General features: G+C 42.2%; 1 pseudogene; it reads right to left on the bottom strand.

The window, feature by feature from the left end:
• Nucleotides 1–1,801: 1,801 nt before the first annotated feature.
• LOC123491294 lies at nucleotides 1,802–25,601 on the bottom strand (annotated as a pseudogene).
• Nucleotides 25,602–26,092: the final 491 nt, after the last annotated feature.

Genomic DNA, 26,092 nt, shown 5'->3' with positions numbered 1-26,092 from the left:
TGCAATCTCTATTGCACTCCACACTGCCCTTTCCCACCTGGACAAGAGGAACACCTACGTGAGAATGCTATTCATTGACTAAAGCTCAGCATTCAACACCATAGTGCCCTCAAAGCTCATCACTAAGCTAAGGATCCTGGGACTAAACACCTCAATCTGCAACTGGATCCTGGACTTCCTGACGGGCCACCCCCAGGTGGTAAGGGTAGGTAACAACACATTTGCCATGCTGATCCTCAACACAGGGGCCCCTCAGGGGTGCGTGCTCAGTCCCCTCCTGTGCTCCATGTTCACCCATGACTGCATGGCCAGGCGTGACTCCAACACCATCATTAAGTTTGCTGACGGCACAACAGTGGTAGGCCTGATCACTGACAACGATGAGACAGACTATAGGGAGGAGGTCAGAGACCTGGCCGTGTGGTGCCAGGATAACAACCTCTCCCTCAACGTGATCAAGACAAAGAAGATGATTTTGGACTGCAGGAAAAAAAAAGAGGACTGACTGCATCACCGCCTGGTATGGCAACTGCTCGGCCTCAGACCGCAAGGCACTACAGAGGGTAGTGCGTACGGCCCAGTACATCGCTGGGGCCAAGCTTCCTGCCATCCAGGACCTCTATACCAGGCGGTGTCAGTGGAAGGCCCTAAAAATTGTCAAAGACTCCAGCCACCCTAGTCATAGACTGTTCTCTCTGCTAACGCACGGCAAGCGGTACCGGAGCGCCAAGTCTAGGTCCAAAAGGCTTCTTAACAGCTTCTACCCCCAAGCCATAAGACTCCTGAACAGCTAATCGTGGCTACCCAGACTATTTGCATTGCCTAAACAGAGTATGCCCTTGTAAGGGAGAGGGTTAGTACTCGGTCACAGGAACAGACAACAAGTGCTTGACTTATGGCATTGGTTCCGGGCCAGATTGAGAAATGTTTTTTAATTTGATCTGATCACTTGTTTGGTCGCTGCTATCTCCGACTGTTTGTTTTGAATTGCGAAATGAAGGTGAACTGTTCTCTGTGTGAAGGAGGTAAACTTCATGACCAGAGATTCTCTGCACTGTGTTTATAAACGCAGAAATACAAGAGAAATGGAAAGTGTGGAGAGTGGATCCTAGCTATATGAATTTAGAAATATGTCTTGATAAATAACATCAATCAACCAATATATGTATTGATTGTTCTCATGATTATGTGTTTGTGTCTTATGTTTTGATTTATGAATGTTAATAAATACACAGACGACCTCGTTCTTTAGTGGGATGATTTTTATTGGTTTGTGATTATTAAAGTTTAAAACAAAGCAGCTGCAGCGATCATTTCAACAGACGGTAAAGATTCTATTTTGGAAAGACTGCACAGCAGAACACCCAGAGGAACAAAATGAGAGTAGAGTTCTAGAGAACACCAGTTAGAGTTCTAAATTCTAGGAGAATCCTAGCCTCCAGCCAGTAGTGTGCAGGATCCACACATGACATCTGCCATGGATCTTTGAAATTGTTGCGTTTCTATTTTTGTTCAGTATAGATAGATAGTGTGACAGGTAGGTAGGTAGGTAGGTAGGTAGGTAGGTAGGTAGGTGGAGTAGGTAGGTAGGAGGTAGGTAGGTAGGTAGGTAGGTGAGTAGTGGGTAGGTAGGTAGGTAGGTAGGTGAGTGGTAGGTAGGTAGGTAGGGATTGATTGATTGATTGATTGATTGATTGATTGATTGATTGATTGATTGATTGATTGATTGATTGATTGATTGATTGATTGATTGATTGATTGATTGATTGATTGATTGATAGATTGATAGATTGATAGATTGATAGATAGGACTCCTATGTTAGACAGATAGATAGATAGATAGATAGATGGTAGGGTAATCCAGGGTAGGGTAGGGTTTGGTAGGGTACTCCTGCATTTGGTCATGTTTTTGGACTCTTGAGAGAGGTGGAGGTGGTGTTGCTAGGGGTGTTGCTACGGGGCTCCAGCCTCAGTTTGATTGGTCGTTTGGGCATCAGCAGACCCTGGATATCCATCTCCAACGGGATCTATGGAGAATAACAAAACAGAACTTAACCCTGGTTGTCTATATCCAACAGGATCTATAGAGAATAACAGAACAGAACAGAACATGACCCAGGTTGTCTATATCCAACAGGATCTATAGAGAATAACAGAACAGAACAGAACATAACCCTGGTTGTCCATATCCAACAGGATCTATAGAGAATAACAGAACAGAACATAACCCTGGTTGTCCATCTCCAACAGGATCTATAGAGAATAACAGAACAGAACATAACCCTGGTTGTCTATATCCAACAGGATCTATAGAGAATAACAGAACAGAACAGAACATGACCCAGGTTGTCTATATCCAACAGGATCTATAGAGAATAACAGAACAGAACATAACCCTGGTTGTCCATCTCCAACAGGATCTATAGAGAATAACAGAACAGAACAGAACATGACCCAGGTTGTCTATATCCAACAGGATCTATAGAGAATAACAGAACAGAACATAACCCTGGTTGTCCATCTCCAACAGGATCTATAGAGAATAACAGAACAGAACTAACCCTGGTTGTCCATCTCCAACAGGATCTATAGAGAATAACAGAACAGAACAGAACAGAACCCTGGTTGTCCATCTCCAACAGGATCTATAGAGAATAACAGAACAGAACATAACCCTGGTTGTCCATCTCCAACAGGATCTATAGAGAATAACAGAACAGAACAGAACATGACCCAGGTTGTCTATATCCAACAGGATCTATAGAGAATAACAGAACAGAACATAACCCTGGTTGTCCATCTCCAACAGGATCTATAAGAGAATAACAGAACAGAACTAACCCTGGTTGTCCATCTCCAACAGGATCTATAGAGAATAACAGAACAGAACAGAACAGAACCCTGGTTGTCCATCTCCAACAGGATCTATAGAGAATAACAGAACAGAACATAACCCTGGTTGTCTATATCCAACAGGATCTATAGAGAATAACAGAACAGAACATAACATAACCCTGGTTGTCCATCTCCAACAGGATCTATAGAGAATAACAGAACAGAACAGAACATAACCCTGGTTGTCCATCTCCAACAGGATATATAGAGAATAACAGAACAGAATAGAACATAACCCCTGGTTGTCCATCTCCAACAGGATCCATAGAGAATAACAGAACAGAACAGAACTATAACCCTGGTTGTCCATATCCAACAGGATCTATAGAGAATAACAGAACAGAACATAACCCTGGTTGTCCATCTCCAACAGGATCTATAGAGAATAACGAAACAGAACATAACCTTGGTTGTCCATCTCCAACAGGATCTATAGAGAATAACAGAACAGAACATAACCCTGGTTGTCTATATCACTGTAAAGTCCATGGAAAATAAGAGCACTTTCTCCCAGCTGCCCACTGCACTGAGGCTAGGAAACACTATCACCACCGATAAATCTACAATAATCGCGAATTTCAACAAGCATTTTGCTACGGCTGGCCATGCTTTCCACCTGGCTACCACTACCCGGCCACCAGCTCTGCACCCTCCGCTGCAACTTGCCCATGCCCCCCCGCTTCTCCTTCACACAAATCCAGACAGCTGATGTTCTAAAAGAGCTGCAAAATCTGGACCCTACAAATCATCTGGGCTAGACAATCTGGACCCTTTCTTTCTAAAACCAGCACCAAAATTGTCGCAACCCTTATTACTAGCCTGTTCAACCTCTCTTTCGTAACGTCTGAGATCCCCAGAGATTGGAAAGCTGCCATGGTCATCCCCCTCTTCAAAGGGGGTGACACTCTAGATCCAAACTGTTACAGACCCATATCCATCCTGCCCTGCCTTTCAAAAGTTTTTGAAAGTCAAGTCAACAAACAGATCACCGACCATTCCGAATCCCACCGTACCTTCTCGCTATGCAATCCGGTTTCCGAGCTGGTCATGGGTGCACTTCAGCCACGCTCAAGGTCCTAAACGATATTATAACCGCGATCGATAATAGACAGTACTGTGCAGCCGTTTTCATTGACCTGGCCAAGGCTTTCAATCTGTCAACCACCGCATTCTTATTGGCAGACTAAATAGCCTTGGTTTCTCAAATGACTGCCTCTCCTGGTTCACCAACTACTTCTCAGATAGAGTTCAATGTGTCAAATCGGAGGGCCTGTTGTCTGGACCTATGGCAGTCTCTATGGGGGTGCCACAGGGTTCAATTCTTGGGCCGACTCTTTTCTCTGTGTATATCAATGACGTCGCTCTGCTGCTGGTGACTCTCAGATCCACCTCTACGCAGACGACACCATTTTGTATACATCTGGCCCTTCATTGGACACTGTGTTAACAAACCTCCAAACGAGCTTCAATTCCATACAACACTCCTTCAGTAGCCTCCAACTGCTCTTAAACACTAGTAAAACTAAATGCATGCTCTTCAACCGAACGCTGCTTGCACCCGCCCACCCGACTAGAATCACTACACTGACGGGTCTGACCTAGAGTATGTGGACAACTACAAATATCTAGGTGTCTGGTTAGACTGTAAACTCTCCTTCCAGACTCACATTAAGAATATCCAATCCAAAGTTAAATCTAGAATCGGTTTCCTATTTCGCAACAAAGCCTCCTTCACTCATGCTGCCAAACATGCCCTCGTAAAACTGACTATCCTACCGATCCTTGACTTCGACGATGTCATTTACAAAATAGCCTCCAACACTCTACTCAGCAAATTGGATGTAGTCTATCACAGTGCCATCCGTTTTGTCTCCAAAGCCCCATATAATACCCACCACTGTGACCTGTACGCTCTTGTTGGCTGGTCCTCACTACATATTCGTCGCCAAACCCACTGGCTCCAGGCCATCTATAAATCACTGCTAGGCAAATCCCTGCCATATCTTAGCTCATTGGTCACCATAGCAACACCCACCCATAGTCTGCGCTCCAGCGGGTATATCTCACTGGTCATCCCCGAGCCAACACCTCCTTTGGCCGAATTCCTTCCAGTTCTCTGCTGCCAATGACTGGAACAAATTGCAAAAATCTCTGAAGCTGGAGACACTTATCTCCCTCACTAACTTTAAGCATCAGTTGTCAGAGCACCTTACCGATCACTGCACCTGTACACAGCCCATCTGAAATTAGCCCGCCCAACTACCTCATCCCCTATATTGTTATTTATTTTGCTCATTTGTACCCCAGTATCTCTATTTGCACATCATCTCTTGCACATCTATCATTCCAGTGTTAATACTAATTGTAATTATTTTGCACTATAGCCTATTTTATTGCCTTACCTCCATAACTTGCTAAAATTGCACACACTGTATATATATGTATTTCTGTTGTATTTTTTTGACTTTGTTTTGCTTTCCCCATATGTAACTCTGTGTTGTTGTTTTTATCGCACTGCTTTGCTTTATCTTGGCCAGGTCGCAGTTGTAAATGAGAACTTGTTCTCAACTGGTTTACCTGGTTAAATAAAGGTGAAAAAATAAAAATAATAAAAAAATCCAACAGGATCTATAGAGAATAACATGACAGAACAGAACCTAACCCTAGTTGTCCATCTCCAACAGGATCTATAGAGAATAACAGAACATAACATAACCCTGGTTGTCCATATCCAACAGGATCTATAGAGAATAACAGAACAGAACAGAACGTAACCCCTGGTTGTCCATCTCCAACAGGATCTATAGAGAATAACAGAACAGAACAGAACACGACCCAGGTTGTCTATATCCAACAGGATCTATAGAGAATAACAGAACAGAACAGAACCCTGGTTGTCCATCTCCAACGGGATCTATAGAGAATAACAGAACAGAACATAACCCTGGTTGTCCATCTCCAACAGGATCTATAGAGAATAACAGAACAGAACAGAACATAACCCTGGTTGTCCATATCCAACAGGATCTATAGAGAATAACATGACAGAACATAACCCTGGCTGTCCATCTCCAACAGGATCTATAGAGAATAACAAAACAGAACATAACCTTGGTTGTCCATCTCCAACAGGATCTATAGAGAATAACAGAACAGAACAGAATATAACCCTGGTTGTCCATATCCAACAGGATCTATAGAGAATAACAGAACAGAACAGAACGTAACCCTGGTTGTCCATCTCCAACAGGATCTATAGAGAATAACAGAACAGAACAGAACATGACCCAGGTTGTCTATATCCAACAGGATCTATAGAGAATAACAGAACAGAACAGAACCCTGGTTGTCCATCTCCAACAGGATCTATAGAGAATAACAGAACAGAACATAACCCTGGTTGTCCATCTCCAACAGGATCTATAGAGAATAACAGAACAGAACATAACCCTGGTTGTCCATCTCCAACAGGATCTATAGAGAATAACAGAACAGAACAGAACATAACCCTGGTTGTCCATATCCAACAGGATCTATAGAGAATAACATGACAGAACATAACCCTGGCTGTCCATCTCCAACAGGATCTATAGAGAATAACAAAACAGAACATAACCCTGGTTGTCCATCTCCAACAGGATCTATAGAGAATAACAGAACAGAACATAACCCTGGTTGTCCATATCCAACAGGATCTATAGAGAATAACAGAACAGAACAGAACAGAACCCTGGTTGTCCATCTCCAACAGGATCCATAGAGAATAACAGAACAGAACAGAACATAACCCTGGTTGTCCATATCCAACAGGATCTATAGAGAATAACATGACAGAACAGAACCTAACCCTAGTTGTCCATCTCCAACAGGATCTATAGAGAATAACAGAACAGAACAGATCTCTGGTTGTCCATCTCCAACAGGATCTATAGAGAATAACAGAACATAACATAACCCTGGTTGTCCATATCCAACAGGATCTATAGAGAATAACAGAACAGAACAGAACATAACCCTGGTTGTCCATCTCCAACAGGATCTATAGAGAATAACAGAACAGAACAGAACATGACCCAGGTTGTCTATATCCAACAGGATCTATAGAGAATAACAGAACAGAAAATAACCCTGGTTGTCCATCTCCAACAGGATCTATAGAGAATTACATGACAGAACAGAACCTAACCCTAGTTGTCCATCTCCAACAGGATCTATAGAGAATAACAGAACATAACATAACCCTGGTTGTCCATATCCAACAGGATCTATAGAGAATAACAGAACAGAACGTAACCCTGGTTGTCCATCTCCAACAGGATCTATAGAGAATAACAGAACAGAACAGAACATGACCCAGGTTGTCTATATCCAACAGGATCTATAGAGAATAACAGAACAGAACAGAACCTGGTTGTCCATCTCCAACAGGATCTATAGAGAATAACAGAACAGAACATAACCCTGGTTTGTCCATCTCCAACAGGATCTATAGAGAATAACAGAACAGAACAGAACATAACCCTGGTTGTCCATATCCAACAGGATCTATAGAGAATAACATGACAGAACATAACCCTGGCTGTCCATCTCCAACAGGATCTATAGAGAATAACAAAACAGAACATAACCTTGGTTGTCCATCTCCAACAGGATCTATAGAGAATAACAGAACAGAACAGAATATAACCCTGGTTGTCCATCTCCAACAGGATCTATAGAGAATAACAGAACATAACCCTGGTTGTCCATATCCAACAGGATTTATAGAGAATAACAGAACAGAACAGAATATAACCCTTGGTTGTCCATCTCCAATGGGATCTATAGAGAATAACAGAACAGAACAGAACATAACCCTGGTTGTCCATATCCAACAGGATCTATAGAGAATAACAGAACAGAACAGAACAGATCTCTGGTTGTCCATCTCCAACAGGATCTATAGAGAATAACAGAACATAACATAACCCTGGTTGTCCATCTCCAACAGGATCTATAGAGAATAACAGAACATAACATAACCCTGGTTGTCCATATCCAACAGGATCTATAGAGAATAACAGAACAGAACAGAACAGAACATGACCCAGGTTGTCTATATCCAACAGGATCTATAGAGAATAACAGAACAGAAAATAACCCCTGGTTGTCCATCTCCAACAGGATCTATAGAGAATTACATGACAGAACATAACCCTGGCTGTCCATCTCCAACAGGATCTATAGAGAATAACAAAACAGAACATAACCTTGGTTGTCCATCTCCAACAGGATCTATAGAGAATAACAGAACAGAACAGAACATAACCCTGGTTGTCCATATCCAACAGGATCTATAGAGAATAACATGACAGAACAGAACCTAACCCTAGTTGTCCATCTCCAACAGGATCAATAGAGAATAACAGAACAGAACAGATCTCTGGTTGTCCATCTCCATCAGGATCTATAGAGATTAACAGAACAGAACATAACCCTGGTCATCCATCTCCAACAGGATCTATAGAGAATAACAGAACATAACATAACCCTGGATGTCCATATCCAACAGGATCTATAGAGAATATTAGAACAGAACAGAACCCTGGTTGTTCATCTCCAACAGGATATATAGAGAATAACATGACAGAACAGAACATAACCCTGGTTGTCCATCTCCAACAGGATCTATAGAGAATAACATGACAGAACAGAACATAACCCTGGTTGTCCATATCCAACAGGATCTATAGAGAATAACAGAACAGAACATAACCCTGGTTGTCCATCTCCAACAGGATCTATAGAGAATAACATGACAGAACAGAACATAACCCTGGTTGTCCATCTCCAACAGGATCTATAGAGAATAACATGACAGAACATAACCCTGGTTGTCCATCTCCAACAGGATCTATAGAGAATAACAAAACAGAACATAACCTTGGTTGTCCATCTCCAACAGGATCTATAGAGAATAACAGAACAGAACAGAATATAACCCTGGTTGTCCATCTCCAACAGGATCTATAGAGAATAACAGAACAGAACATAACCCTGGTTGTCCATATCCAACAGGATCTATAGAGAATAACAGAACAGAACAGAACAGAACCCTGGGTTGTCCATCTCCAACAGGATCCATAGAGAATAACAGAACAGAACAGAACATAACCCTGGTTGTCCATATCCAACAGGATCTATAGAGAATAACATGACAGAACAGAACCTAACCCTAGTTGTCCATCTCCAACAGGATCTATAGAGAATAACAGAACAGAACAGATCTCTGGTTGTCCATCTCCAACAGGATCTATAGAGAATAACAGAACATAACATAACCCTGGTTGTCCATCTCCAACAGGATCTATAGAGAATAACAGAACAGAACAGAACATGACCCAGGTTGTCTATATCCAACAGGATCTATAGAGAATAACAGAACAGAAAATAACCCTGGTTGTCCATCTCCAACAGGATCTATAGAGAATTACATGACAGAACAGAACCTAACCCTAGTTGTCCATCTCCAACAGGATCTATAGAGAATAACAGAACATAACATAACCCTGGTTGTCCATATCCAACAGGATCTATAGAGAATAACAGAACAGAACAGAACGTAACCCTGGTTGTCTATATCCAACAGGATCAATAGAGAATAACAGAACAGAACAGAACCCTGGTTGTCCATCTTCAACAGGATCTATAGAGAATAACAGAACAGAACATAACCCTGGTTGTCCATCTCCAACAGGATCTATAGAGAATAACAGAACAGAACAGAACATAACCCTGGTTGTCCATATCCAACAGGATCTATAGAGAATAACATGACAGAACATAACCCCTGGCTGTCCATCTCCAACAGGATCTATAGAGAATAACAAAACAGAACATAACCTTGGTTGTCCATCTCCAACAGGATCTATAGAGAATAACAGAACAGAACAGAATATAACCCTGGTTGTCCATCTCCAACAGGATCTATAGAGAATAACAGAACAGAACAGAACCCTGGTTGTCCATATCCAACAGGATCTATAGAGAATAACAGAACAGAACAGAACAGAACCCTGGTTTGTCCATCTCCAACAGGATCCATAGAGAATAACAGAACAGAACAGAACATAACCCTGGTTGTCCATCTCCAACAGGATCTATAGAGAATAACATGACAGAACAGAACCTAACCCTAGTTGTCCATCTCCAACAGGATCTATAGAGAATAACAGAACAGATCTCTGGTTGTCCATCTCCAACAGGATCTATAGAGAATAACAGAACATAACATAACCCTGGTTGTCCATATCCAACAGGATCTATAGAGAATAACAGAACAGAACAGAACGTAACCCTGGTTGTCCATCTCCAACAGGATCTATGAGAATAACAGAACAGAACAGAACGTAACCCTGGTTGTCTATATCCAACAGGATCTATAGAGAATAACAGAACAGAACAGAACCCTGGTTGTCCATGTCCAACAGAGGATCTATGAGAATAACAGAACAGAACATAACCCTGGTTGTCCATCTCCAACAGGATCTATAGAGAATAACAGAACAGAACAGAACATAACCCTGGTTGTCCATATCCAACAGGATCTATAGAGAATAACATGACAGAACATAACCCTGGCTGTCCATCTCCAACAGGATCTATAGAGAATAACAAAACAGAACATAACCTTGGTTGTCCATCTCCAACAGGATCTATAGAGAATAACAGAACAGAACAGAATATAACCCTGGTTGTCCATCTCCAACAGGATCTATAGAGAATAAAAGAACAGAACATAACCCTGGTTGTCCATATCCAACAGGATCTATAGAGAATAACAGAACAGAACAGAACAGAACAGAACCCTGGTTGTCCATCTCCAACAGGATCCATAGAGAATAACAGAACAGAACAGAACAGAACCCTGGTTGTCCATAATCCAACAGGATCTATAGAGAATAACATGACAGAACAGAACCTAACCCTAGTTGTCCATCTCCAACAGGATCTATAGAGAATAACAGAACAGAACAGATCTCTGGTTGTCCATCTCCAACAGGATCTATAGAGAATAACAGAACATAACATAACCCTGGTTGTCCATATCCAACAGGATCTATAGAGAATAACAGAACAGAACAGAACGTAACCCTGGTTGTCCATCTCCAACAGGATCTATAGAGAATAACAGAACAGAACAGAACATGACCCAGGTTGTCTATATCCAACAGGATCTATAGAGAATAACAGAACAGAAAATAACCCTGGTTGTCCATCTCCAACAGGATCTATAGAGAATTGCATGACAGAACATAACCCTGGCTGTCCATCTCCAACAGGATCTATAGAGAATAACAAAACAGAACATAACCTTGGTTGTCCATCTCCAACAGGATCTATAGAGAATAACAGAACAGAACAGAACAGAACCCTGGTTTTCCATCTCCAACAGGATCTATAGAGAATAACATGACAGAACAGAACCTAACCCTAGTTGTCCATCTCCAACAGGATCAATAGAGAATAACAGAACAGAACAGATCTCTGGTTGTCCATCTCCAACAGGATCTATAGAGAATAACAGAACATAACATAACCCTGGTTGTCCATATCCAACAGGATCTATAGAGAATAACAGAACATAACATAACCCTGGTTGTCCATATCCAACAGGATCTATAGAGAATAACAGAACAGAACAGAACCCTGGTTGTTCATCTCCAACAGGATATATAGAGAATAACATGACAGAACAGAACATAACCCTGGTTGTCCATCTCCAACAGGATCTATAGAGAATAACATGACAGAACAGAACATAACCCTGGTTGTCCATATCCAACAGGATCTATAGAGAATAACAGAACAGAACATAACCCTGGTTGTCCATCTCCAACAGGATCTATAGAGAATAACAGAACAGAACATAACCCTGGTTGTCCATCTCCAACAGGATCTATAGAGAATAACAGAACATAACATAATTCTGGTTGTCCATCTCCAACAGGATCTATAGAGAATAACAGAACAGAACTAACCCTGGTTGTCCATCTCCAACAGGATCTATAGAGAATAACAGAACAGAACAGAACAGAACCCTGGTTGTCCATATCCAACAGGATCTATAGAGAATAACAGAACAGAACATAACCCTGTTTGTCCATCTCCAACAGGATCTATAGAGAATAACAGAACAGACTATAACCCTGGTTGTCCATCTCCAACAGGATCTATAGAGAATAACAGAACAGAACAGAACCGTGGTTGTCCATCTCCAACAGGAACTATAGAGAATAACATGACATGACAAAACATGATTGTGTCTCCCGAGTGGCGCAGTGGTCTAAGGCACTGCATTGCAGTGCTAGCTGTGCCACTAGAGATCCTGGTTAGAATCCAGGCTCTGTCGTAGCCGGACACGACCAGGAGACCCATGGTGGCGGCGCACAATTGGGCCAGCGTCGTCCAGGGTAGGGGAGGGAATGGCCGGCAGGGATGTAGCGCAGTTGATAGAGCATGGCGTTTGCAACGCCAGGGGTTGTGGGTTCGATTCCCATGGCGGGGTATGAAAAATTATAAATAATGTATGCACTCACTAACTGTAAGTCGCTCTGGATAAGAGCGTCTGCTAAATGACGTAAATGTAACATGACATAGCATATATCTATTTATTTCAGGGGACTGCAGATGTAAATGAGCTGTTAGCTAAATCTGGTGCAACGCATCACTTCTGAGACTTTTGTTTCACCTTGTCCCTGTCCAAAGAAACGTAATAAATTATATAACCCTGGATGTCAATCTCCAACCATGAGACGCTTTGTGAATACGGGCCCTGGATTCAACAACTTGCATTATGGGATAATGTCCATTGAAAGTGTGTTTTAGTCCAGGACAAGGTTTAATACTGTGGTCCTTTGTAGCTCAGTTGGTAGAGCATGGGCCTTGTAACGCCAGGTTAACGGGGACCACCCATACCTATAATTATGTGTCAATGATCTCCAACTCACTGGTTGGACAATGCTGTGTGTGTGTGTGTGGGCGTGTGCGCTGTGTGTGTTGTGTTGATCTTTGGACGTCCTGTCAGGTCAGGTAGAATCTCATCTGATAACTCCTGTTACATAACCCTCCCCAGCCTTAACCACAATTCTAGGATTAGATCCCAGAGCCCCCTGTACTAACAGGAACCATTAGACACTAACCTAACCACTGATCTAGGACCAGATTCCCCTGCCCCAGTCCTAACCTGAACCATTACACACTAATCTAACCACTGATCTAGGACCAGATTCCCCTGATTCTCCTGCCCCAGTCCTAACCTGAACCATTACACACTAATCTAACCACTGATCTAGGACCAGATTCCCTGACCCAGTACTAACCTGAACCATTAGATACTAACCTAAGCACTGATCTAGGACCAGATTCCCCTGACCCAGTACTAACCTGAACCATTACACACTAACCTAACCACTGATCTAAGAATAGTCCTAACCTGAACCATTAGACAGTAACCTAACCACAGATCTAGAGCGCCCCCCAGTGTCTTTATGTGTGAAGTGTCAACATAGAGTTGAATACAGGACTAGGGAGAATCTAAATTTCATTTCCTTGATTCCTCGCATTCATTCTCATCCAAATGGTTTTGAGGAGGAGGCGGGGATAGAGAATGCGAGGAATCAAGGAAAGACAATTGAGATTCTTCCTTTTTTGCAACAATGGCACTGACCATGCTAAAACAGGCGCTGACCATGTTTAAAACAGGTGGTGACCATGTTAAAACAGGTGGTGACCATGCTAAAACAGGTGCTGACCATGTTAAAACAGGTGGTGACCATGTTAAAACAAGTGGTGACCATGTTAAAACAGGTGGTGACCATGTTAAAACAGGTGGTGACCATGTTAAAACAGGTGGTGACCATGTTAAAACAGGTAGTGACCATGTTAAAACAGGTGTTGACCATGTTAAAACAGGTGGTGACCATGTTAAAACAGGTGGTGACCATGCTAAAACAGGTCCATGTTAAAACAGGTGGTTACCATGCTAAAACAGGTCCATGTTAAAACAGGTGCTGACCATGTTAAAACAAGTGGTGACCATGTTAAAACAGAAGGTGACCATGTTAAAACAGGTGGTGTACATGATAAAACAGGTGGTGATCATGTTAAAACAGGTCCATGTTAAAACAGGTCCATATTAAAACAGGTGGTGACCATGTTAAAACAGGTGGTGACCATGTCAAAACAGGTGGTGACCATGCTAAAACAGGCGGTGACCATGTTAAAACAGGCGGTGACCATGCTAAAACAGGCGCTGACCATGTTAAAACAGGTGGTGACCATGTTAAAACAGGTGGTGACCATGCTAAAACAGGTGCTGACCATGTTAAAACAGGTGGTGACCATGTTAAAACAAGTGGTGACCATGTCAAAACAGGTGGTGACCATGTTAAAACAGGTAGTGACCATGTTAAAACAGGTAGTGACCATGTTAAAACAGGTGGTGACCATGCTAAAACAGGTCCATATTAAAACAGGTGGTTACCATGCTAAAACAGGTCCATGTTAAAACAGGTGCTGACCATATTAAACAATTGGTGACCATGTTAAAACAGGTGGTGACCATGTTAAAACAGGTGGTGAACATGATAAAACAGGTGGTGATCATGTTAAAACAGGTGGTGACCATGTTAAAACAGGTGGTGACCATGCTAAAACAGGTCCATGTTAAAACAGGTCCATGTTAAAACAGGTGGTGACCATGTTAAAACAGGTGGTGACCATGTTAAAACAGGTGGTGACCATGTTAAAACAGGTGGTGACCATGTTAAAACAGGTGGTGACCATGTTAAAACAGGTGGTGACCATGTTAAAACAGGTGGTGACCATGTTAAAACAGGTGGTGACCATGCTAAAACAGGTCCATGTTAAAACAGGTAGTGACCATGTTAAAAAAGGTGGTGACCATGTTAAAAACAAGTGCTGCGGTAATTGCAGCCTCTATCCAACTCTATGAATGATACTGATATTTGATGATGTCATATTCCGTCTGCTCAGGTGAGCGTCTCACCTCGGTCTCGATGCAGACGGAGAATGTGAAACTCTGGAGGATCTCGACCATGGCCAGTTTGATCATGATCAGGGCGAAAGCATCCCGAATACAGTTCCTGGGCCCCGCCCAACGGCATGTACGTGTACGGGTCAATAGACTCCTTGTTCTCCTTACTGAACCTGGACAGGGAGAGGGCAGACACATTACACATTGGATTGTAGTTGATTTGTGGTTGTGGTTCAGTCACATTACACATTGTATTGTAGTTGATTTGTGGTTGTGGTTCAGTCACATTACACATTGTATTGTAGTTGATTTGTGGTTGTGGTTCAGTCACATTACACATTGTATTGTAGTTGATTTGTGGTTGTGGTTCAGACACATTACATTGTAGTTGATTTGTGGTTGTGGTTCAGACATATTACATTGTAGTTGATTTGTGGTTGTGGTTCAGTCACATTACACATTGTATTGTAGTTGATTTGTGGTTGTAGTTCAGTCACATTACACATTGTATTGTAGTTGATTTGTGGTTGTGATTCAGTCACATTACACATTGTATTGTAGTTGAATTGTGGTTGTGGTTCAGACACAACACATTTCACTGCAGTATAATGATGCACTGTAGTTGTGGTTACATTGCAGCAGTGTGTTTATCCTTGTGTTGTGGTAAAGTAGTGCTTGTGTTGTGGTTGTGCTGTGGTTGTGATATGGTTGAATTGTGGTTGTGCTGTGGTTGTGTTATTGTTGAATTGTGGTAGTGCTGTGGTTGTATTGTGGTTGTGCTTTGGTTGTGCTGTGGTTACAGTGTGGTCCAGTACCTCTCTGGTTTGAACTCCTCAGGGTCGGACCAGATCTCTGGGTCACGATGGAGTGTCCATGTGGGAACCAGGATAACGCAGTCTTTGGGGATGATGATGCCGTTGATCTCCACCGTCTTCTTGGCGACCCTCTCCAGTCGGGCGGCGATGGGGTACAGTCTCAGAGACTCGTTCAACACACTGTCCAGATAGTCCATCTGCATCAGAGCTTCGTACTGGATAGGAGCCTGAACCGGGGTTACACAAACATCAGTACCTCACCACATCTGGCACCGGGTTACACACACATCAGTACCTCAACACATCTGGCACCGGGGTTACACATACAGTACCGGTCAAAAGTTTTAGAACACCTACTCATTCAAGGGTGTTTCTTTATTTTTACTATTTTCTACATTGTAGAATAATAGTGAAGACATCAAAACTATGAAATAACACATATGGAATCATGTAGTAACCAAAAAAGTGTTAAACAAATCCAAATATATTTTATATTTGAGATTCTTCAAATAGCCACCCTTTGTCTTGATGACAGCACTGCACACTCTTGGCATTCTCTCAACCATCTTCATGTGGTAGTCACCTGGAATGCATTTCAATTAACAGGTGTGCCTTCTTAAAAGTTAATTTGTGGAATTTCTTTCCTTCTTATTAAGCCAATCAGTTGTGTTGTGACAAGATAGGGGGGTATACAGAAGATAGCCCTATTTGGTAAAAGACCAAGTCCCTATTATGGCAAGAACAGCTCAAATAAGCAAAAAGAAACTACAGTCCATCATTACTTTAAGACATGAAGGTCAGTCAATACGGAACATTTCAAGAACTTTGAAAGTTTCTTCAAGTGCAGTTGCAGAAACCCATGAAGCGCTATGATGAAACTGGCTCTCATGAGGACCGCCACAGGAATGGAAGACCCAGAGTTACCTCTGCTGCAGAGGATAAGTTCATTAGAGTTACTAGCCTCAGAAATTGCAACCTAAATAAATGCTTCACAGATTTCAAGTAACAGACACATCTCAACATCAACTGTTCAGAGGAGACTGTGTGAATCAGGCCTTCATGGTCGAATTGCTGCCAAGAAAACACTACTAAAGGACACCAATAAGAAGAAGAGACTTGCTTGGGCCAAGAAACACGAGCAATGGAAATTAGACCGGTGTAAATTTGTCCCTTTGGTCTCGAGTCCAAATTTGAGATTTTGGATCCAAACGGCGTCTCTTTGTGAGACGCGATGTGTATTTCCCACCATAAAGCATGGAGGAGGAGGTGTGATGGTGCTTTGCTGGTGACACTGTCTGTGATTTATTTAGAATTCAAAGAACACTTAACCAGCATGGCTACCGCAGCATTCTGCAGCGATACGCCATCCCATCTGTTTTGGGCTTAGTGGGACTATCATTTGTTTTTCAACAGGACAAGACCCAACACACACTCCAGGCTGTGTAAGGGCTATTTGACCAAGAAGGAGAGTGATGGAGTGCTGCATCAGATGACCTGGCCTCCCACAATCCCCGGACCTCAACCAAATTGAGATGGTTTGGGATGAGTCATACCGCAGAGTGAAGGGAAAAGCAGCCAACAAGTGCTCAGCATATGTGGGAACTCCTTCAAGACTGTTGGAAAAGCATTCCAGGTGACGCTGGTTGAGAGAATGCCAAGAGTGTGCAAAGCTGCCATAAAGGCAAAGGGTGGCTATTTGAAGAATTTCAAATAGCGCTTGATGGTTTTTGCGACTGCACTTGAAGAAACTTTCAAAGTTCTTGAAATGTTCCGTATTGACTGACCTTCATGTCTTAAAGTAATGATGGACTGTAGTTTCTTTTTGCTTATTTGAGCTGTTCTTGCCATAATAGGGACTTGGTCTTTTACCAAATAGGGCTATCTTCTGTATACCCCCCTATCTTGTCACAACACAACTGATTGGCTTAAGAAGGAAAGAAATTCCACAAATTAACTTTTAAGAAGGCACACCTGTTAATTGAAATGCATTCCAGGTTACTACCTCATGATGCTGGTTGAGAGAATGCCAAGAGTGTGCAATGCTGTCATCAAGGCAAAGGGTGGCTATTTGAAGAATCTCAAATATAAAATATATTTAGATTTGTTTAACATTTTCTTGGTTACTACAAGATTCCATATGTGTTATTTCATAGTTTTGATGTCTTCACTATTATTCTACAATGTAGAAAATAGTAAAAATAAAGAAAAACCCTTGAATGAGTAGGTATTATAAAACTTTTGACCGGTAGTTTACATCAGTACCTCACCACATCTGACACCGGGTTACTTTGATGGGGGAACACAGTATCTATCTCCTCCTGCAGTTTGGTCATGGTGTGGGGGTTACTTTGATGGGGAAAACAGTATCTATCTCCCCTCCTGCAGTTTGGTCATGGTGTGGGGGTTACTTTGATGGGGAACACAGTATCTATCTCCTCCTGCAGTTTGGTCATGGTGTGGGGTTACCTTTGTTGGGGAACACAGTATCTATCTCCTCCTGCAGTTTGGTCATGGTGTGGGGTTACCTTGTTGGGGAACACAGTATCTATCTCCTCCTGCAGTTTGGTCATGGTGTGGGGGTTACCTTGTTGGGGAACACAGTATCTATTTCCTCCTGCAGTTTGGTCATGGTGTGGGGGTTACCTTGTTGGGGAACACAGTATCTATCTCCTCCTGCAGTTTGGTCATGGTGTGGGGGTTACTTTGATGGGGAACACAGTATCTAAATCCTCCTGCAGTTTGGTCATGGTGTGGGGTTACCTTGTTGGGGAACACAGTATCTATCTCCTCCTGCGGTTTGGTCATGGTGTGGGGGTTACCTTGTTGGGGAACACAGTATCTAACTCCTCCTGCGGTTTGGTCATGGTGTGGGGGTTACCTTGTTGGGGAACACAGTATCTAACTCCTCCTGCAGTTTGGTCATGGTGTGGGGTTACCTTGTTGGGGAACACAGTATCTATTTCCTCCTGCAGTTTGGTCATGGTGTGGGGTTACCTTGTTGGGGAACACAGTATCTAACTCCTCCTGCAGTTTGGTCATGGTGTGGGGGTTACCTTGTTGGGGAACACAGTATCTAACTCCTCCTGCAGTTTGGTCATGGTGTGGGGGTTACCTTGTTGGGGAACACAGTATCTAACTCCTCCTGCAGTTTGGTCATGGTGTGGGGGTTACCTTGTTGGGGAACACAGTATCTAAATCCTCCTGCAGTTTGGTCATGGTGTGGGGGTTACCTTGTTGGGGAACACAGTATCTATCTCCTCCTGTAGTTTGGTCATGACATGTGGGTTGGTAGCTATGTTATAGGCCAGGAAACTCATCGTACTGCTGCTGGTCTCGTAGCCAGCAAAGATAAAGATCATGGCCTGAGACAAGATCTCATGATCAGTCAGTCCTGTGGAGAGAGAGTGAGAGAGAGTGAGAGAGGGAGGGGGGGAGAGAGGGAGAGAGAGAGAGGGGGAGAGAGAGGGAGAGAGAGAGAGAGGGGGAGAGAGAGATGAAGAGAGAGAGAGAGAGGGAGAGAGAGGGAAGAAGAGAGAGAGGGGAGAGAGAGAGAGAGAGAGAGAGAGAGAGAGAGAGAGAGAGAGAGAGAGAGAGAGAGAGAGAGAGAGAGAGAGAGAGAGAGGAGAGAGAGGGGGAGAGAGAGAGAGAGAGAGAGAGAGAGAGAGAGAGAGAGAGAGAGAGAGAGAGAGAGAGAGAGAGAGAGAGAGAGAGAGAGAGAGAGAGAGAGGGTTTACAGGTGTGTGTTTGTAACAGTAGTTAACAGGTGTGTGTTTGTAGCAGTAGTTTACAGGTGTGTGTTTGTAACAGTAGTTTACAGGTGTGTGTTTGTAACAGTAGTTTACAGGTGTGTGTTTGTAACAGTAGTTTACAGGTGTGTGTTTGTAACAGTAGTTAACAGGTGTGTGTTTGTAACAGTAGTTAACAGGTGTGTGTTTGTAACAGTAGTTTACAGGTGTGTTGCTTTGTAACAGTAGTTAACAGGTGTGTGTTTGTAACAGTAGTTAACAGGTGTGTGTTTGTAACAGTAGTTAACAGGTGTGTGTTTGTAACAGTAGTTAACAGGTGTGTGTTTGTAACAGTAGTTAACAGGTGTGTGTTTGTAACGGTAGTTTACAGGTGTGTGTTTGTAACGGTAGTTTACAGGTGTGTGTTTCTAGCAGTAGTTTACAGGTGTGTGTTTGTAACAGTAGTTTACAGGTGTGTGTTTGTAACAGTAGTTAACAGGTGTGTGTTTGTAACAGTAGTTTACAGGTGTGTGTTTGTAACAGTAGTTAACAGGTGTGTGTTTGTAACAGTAGTTTACAGGTGTGTGTTTGTAACAGTAGTTAACAGGTGTGTGTTTGTAACAGTAGTTAACAGGTGTGTGTTTGTAACAGTAGTTTACAGGTGTGTGTTTGTAACAGTAGTTTACAGGTGTGTGTTTCTAATAGTTTACAGGTGTGTGTTTGTAGCAGTAGTTTACAGGTGTGTGTTTGTAAAGTAGTTAACAGGTGTGTGTTTGTAAAGTAGTTAACAGGTGTGTGTTTGTAACAGAAGTTTACAGGTGTGTGTTTGTAAAGTAGTTTACATGTGTGTGTTTGTAACGGTAGTTTCCAGGTGTGTGTTTGTAACAGTAATTAACAGGTGTGTGTTTGTAACAGTAGTTAACAGGTGTGTGTTTGTAGCTGTAGTTTCCAGGTGTGTGTTTGTAACAGTAGTTAACAGGTGTGTGTTTGTAACAGTAGTTAACAGGTGTGTGTTTGTAACAGTAGTTAACAGGTGTGTGTTTGTAACAGTAGTTTCCAGGTGTGTGTTTGTAACAGTAGTTAACAGGTGTGTGTTTGTAACAGTAGTTTACAGGTGTGTGTTTGTAACAGTAGTTTACAGGTGTGTGTTTGTAACAGTAGTTTCCAGGTGTGTGTTTGTAGCAGTAGTTTACAGGTGTGTGTTTGTAACAGTAGTTTACAGGTGTGTGTTTGTAACGGTAGTTTCCAGGTGTGTGTTTGTAACAGTAGTTAACAGGTGTGTGTTTCTAGCAGTAGTTAACAGGTGTGTGTTTGTAACAGTAGTTTACAGGTGTGTGTTTGTAGCAGTAGTTAACAGGTGTGTGTTTGTAACAGTAGTTTCCAGGTGTGTGTTTGTAACAGTAGTTTACAGGTGTGTGTTTGTAACAGTAGTTTCCAGGTGTGTGTTTGTAACAGTAGTTTCCAGGTGTGTGTTTGTAACAGTAGTTTCCAGGTGTGTGTTTCTAGCAGTAGTTAACAGGTGTGTGTTTGTAACAGTAGTTAACAGGTGTGTGTTTGTAACGGTAGTTTCAGGTGTGTGTTTGTGACAGTAGTTTCCAGGTGTGTGTTTGTAGTAGTTAACAGGTGTGTGTTTGTAACAGTAGTTAACAGGTGTGTGTTTGTAACAGTAGTTAACAGGTGTGTGTTTGTAACAGTAGTTTCCAGGTGTGTGTTTGTAACGGTAGTTTCCAGGTGTGTGTTTGTAACAGTAGTTTACAGGTGTGTGTTTGTAACAGTAGTTTCCAGGTGTGTGTTTGTAGCAGTAGTTTACAGGTGTGTGTTTGTAACAGTAGTTAACAGGTGTGTGTTTGTAACAGTAGTTAACAGGTGTGTGTTTGTAACAGTAGTTAACAGGTGTGTGTTTGTAGCAGTAGTTAACAGGTGTGTGTTTGTAACAGTAGTTTACAGGTGTGTGTTTGTAACAGTAGTTAACAGGTGTGTGTTTGTAACAGTAGTTTCCAGGTGTGTGTTTGGCAGGTACCTTTAGTCTGTTCCTCTCCTGTCTTTGTGTCGCTGCCTTTCTGAGAGTCGATCATCAGCTGTAAGAAATCCACCCGACTCTGGAAGCAGAAATAAATGATGTAAAATCCATCCAATCACAATCAACACAAACATATTCTACTGGATCTGGTCCAATCACAGCAAACACAACTAGATTCTACTGGATCTGGTCAAATCACAACCAACACAAACAGATTCTACTGGATCTGGTCCATTCACAACCAACACAAACAGATTCTACTGGATCTGGTCCAATCACAACAAACACAAACAGATTCTACTGGATCTGGTCCAATCACAACAAACACAAACAGATTCTACTGGATATCTGCTGTCTAACTGACCAAAATATGTAAATGTTGCAATAATGTGGAATCAAAATATTAAAAGAAATATGAATGTAGATATTTGGGTCCCAATAATAGTGTTTTTACATTGCGATATAAAAAGTAAAATGCAACTGAAATTGATATGGACTTATTGGTGCCCATTACTAATAGTAACATAGGTTTCCTAAACATAATATATACTGAGTAAAGATATACAGTTGAAGTTGGAAGTTTACATGCACCTTAGCCAAATACATTTAAACTCAGTATTTCACAATTCCCGACATTTAATCCAAGTAAAAATTCCTTTGTCTTGGGTCAATTAGGATCACCACTTTATTTTAAGAATGTGAAATGTCAGAATAATAGTAGAGAATGATTTATTTCAGCTTTATTTCTTTCCTCACATTCCCAGTGAGTCAGAAGTTTACATACACTCAATAAGTATTTGGTAGCATTGCCTTTAAATTGTTTAACTTGGGTCAAACGTTTCGGGTAGCCTTCCACAAGCTTCCCACAATAAATTGGGTGAATTTTGGCCCCACATTCCTCCCTGACAGAGCTGGTGTAACGGAGTCAGGGTTTATAGCCCTCCTTGCTCTTAACACGCTTTTTCAGTTCTGCCCACACATTTTCTATAGGATTGAGGTCAGGGCTTTGTGATGGACACTCCAATACCTTGACTTTGTTGTCCTTAAGCCATTTTGCCACAACTTTGGAAGTATGCTTGGGGACATTGTCCATTTGGAAGACCATTTGCCGACCAAGCTTTTAACTTCCTGACTGATGTCTTGAGATATTGCTTCAATATATCCACATAATTTTCCTTCCTCATGATGCCATCTATTTTGTGAAGTGCACCAGTCCCTCCTGCAGCAAAGCACCCCCACAGCATGATGCTGCCACCCCCGTGCTTCACAGTTGGGATGGTGTTCTTCGGCTTTTGCAAGCTTACCCCCTTTTCCTCAAAACATAACGATGGTCATTATGGCCAAACTGTTCTATTTTTTGTTTCATCAGACCAGAGGACATTTCTCCAAAAAGTACGATCTTTGTCCCCCATGTGCAGTTGCAAACCGTAGTCTGGCTTTTTTATGGCGGTTTTGGAGCAGTGGCTTCTTCCTTGCTGAGCGGCCTTTCAGGTTATGTCGATATAGGACTCGTTTTACTGTGGATATAGATACTTTTGTACTTGTTTCCTCCAGCATCTTCACAAGGTCCTTTGCTGTTGTTCTGGGATTGATTTGCACTTTTCGCACCAAAGTACGTTGATCTCTAGGAGACAGAACGTCTCCCTTCCTGAGCGGAATGACGGCTGCGTGGTCCCATGGTGTTTATACTTGCGTACTATTGTTTGTACAGATGAACGTGGTAACTTCAGGCATTTGGAAATTGCTCCCAAGGATGAACCAGACTTGTGGAGGTCCAAAAATTTTTTTCTGAGGTCTTGACTGATTTCTTTGGATTTTCCCATGATGTCAAGCAAAGAGGCACTGAGTTTGAAGGTAGGCCTTGAAATACATCCACAGGTACACCTCCAATTGACTCAAATGATGTCCATTAGCCTATCAGAAGCTTCTAAAGCCATGACATCATTTTTCAGAATTTTCCAAGCTGTTTAAAGGCACAGTCAACTTAGTGTATGTAAACTTCTGACCCACTGGAATTATGATACAGTGAATTATAAGTGAAATACTCTGTCTGTAAACAACTGTTGGAAAAATGACTTGTGTCATGCAACAACTATAGTTTGTTAACATGACATTTGTGGAGTGGTTGAAAAACGAGTTCTAATGACTCCAACCTAAGTGTATGTACACTTCCGACTTCAACTGTAAATGCAACATGTGAAGTGTTGGTCCCATGTTTCATGTAAACTACTGTTTCATGAGCTGAAATAAAAGATCCCAGAAATGTTCCATACACAGAAAAAGCTTTTCTACACAATATTGTTCACATCCCTGTTAGTGAGAATTTCTCCTTTGCCAAGATAATCCATCCACCTGACAGGTGGCATATCAATAAGCTGATTAAACAGCATGATCATTACACAGGTGCACCTTGTGCTGGGGACAATAAAAGGCCACTCTAAAATGTGCTGTTTTGTCACACCACACAATGCCACAGATGTCTCAAGTTTTGAGGGAGCATGCAATTGGCATGCTGACTGGAGGAATGTCCACCAGAGCTGTTGCCAGAGAATTGAATGTTAATTTCTCTACCATAAACCGCCTCCAACGTTGTTTTAGAGAAATTGACAGTACGTCCAACTGGCCTTACAACCGCAGACCACGTGTAACCACACCAGCCCAGGATCTCCACCTGCGGGATCGACTGAGACCAGCCACCCGGACAGCTGATGAAACTGAGGAGTATTTCTGTCTGTAATAAAGCCCTTTTGTGGGGAAAAACTCATTATCATTGGCTGGGCATGGCTCCCCACTGGGTGGACCTATGCCCTCTCAGGCCAACACATAGCTGAGCCCCTGCCCATTCATGTGAAATCCATAGATTAGGGCCTAATTTATTTATTTCAATTGACTGATTTCCTTATATGAACTGTAACTCAGTAAAACCGTTGACATTTTTGCATGTTGCGTTTATATTTTTGTTCAATATATAAATTCAGAATATTTCAATACAAATATAAAACATTTACAGTTGTGTTCCCAGTGCCGCGTCCAGATTTGATCTTAGCCAGCGAAGCGTAAAAGAAGTCCGTCACTGCAGTCGGGAAGAAAGAAAACTTCATCTTCTCCAAGATAGGACCCGTGAAGGGAACAACGCTGGAGAAGGAGGGAGGAGAAGAGAAACTTTTATAAAAGGAGTATCACTTTATATGATTAAAAAGTACAACTTTGCTTCTGTGTGTGTGTGTGTGTGTGTGTGTGTGTGTGTGTGTTTGTGTGTGTGTTTGTGTGTGTGTTTGTGTGTGTGTGTGTGTGGTCTCACCGACTAGAAGGAACAGTGGGTTGAACAGGTCAAACTTGAGCATCTTCTTGACGTTGGAGACGAAGGGGTCTGAAGGGTTGTTCAGAGAGTCAATGTCCACACTGAAGGCTGTGCTGGTGACCACGTCCATACTGTAGGGCCCAAAGAACCTGCAACACAACCACAAATACACAACGACTGACCACAACTACTGACCACATCCACACAACTACTGACCACAACTACTGACTACAACCACACAACTACTGACCACAACCACACAACTACTGACCACAATTACACAACGACTGACCACAACTACTGACCACAACCACACAACGACTGACCACAACTACTGACCACAACTACTGACCACAACTACTGACCACATCCACACAACTACTGACCACAACTACTGACTACAACCACACAACTACTGACCACAACTACTGACCACAACCACACAACTACTGACCACAACCACACAACTACTGACCACAACTACTGACCACAACCACAACTACTGACCACAACTACTCGCCACAACCACACAACTATTGACCACAACTACTGACCACAACTACTGACCACAACCACACAACTACTGACCACAAATACTGACCACAACCACACAACAACTGACCACAACTACACAACTACTGACTACAACCACACAACCACTGACCACAACTACTGACCACAACTACACAACTACTGACCACAACTACTGACCACAACTACTGACCACAACCACACAATTATCGACCACAACTACTGACCACAAAACTACTGACCACAACTACTGACCACAACTACTGACCACAAACATACCGGTATTTCCCCAAAAAACATCAAACGTCTGTTAAGTGTCATATTATATACAGTGCCTTCAGAAAGTATTCACACCCTTTGACTTTTTCCACATTTTTTTGTTTTACAGCCTGAATTTAAAATGGATTAAATTTAGATTTTGTGTCACTGGCCTTCCACACAAAGTGAAGTGTGTCAAAGTGGAATTCTGTTTTTAGAAACTTTTACAAATTAATGAAAAATGAAAAGCTGAAATATCTTGAGTCAATAAGTATTCAACCCCTTTGTTATGGAAAGCCTAAATAAGGTCAGGAGTAAAAATGTGCTTAACAAGTCACATAATGAGTTGCATGGAGTCACTCTGTGTGCAATGATAGTGTTTAGCATGATTTCTTTATGACTACCTCATCTCTTTACCCCACACATACAATTATCTGTCAGGTCCCTCAGTCGAGCAGTGAATTTCAAACACAGATTCAACCACAAAGACCAGGGAGGTTTTCTAATGCC

This window comes from Coregonus clupeaformis, chromosome 7 (assembly GCF_020615455.1).
Source record: "Coregonus clupeaformis isolate EN_2021a chromosome 7, ASM2061545v1, whole genome shotgun sequence".
In the NCBI taxonomy this organism is placed as follows: Eukaryota; Metazoa; Chordata; class Actinopteri; order Salmoniformes; family Salmonidae; genus Coregonus; species Coregonus clupeaformis.
Note: the sequence above shows the minus strand (reverse complement) of the source record. Positions and strands in the feature narration are given on the sequence as shown.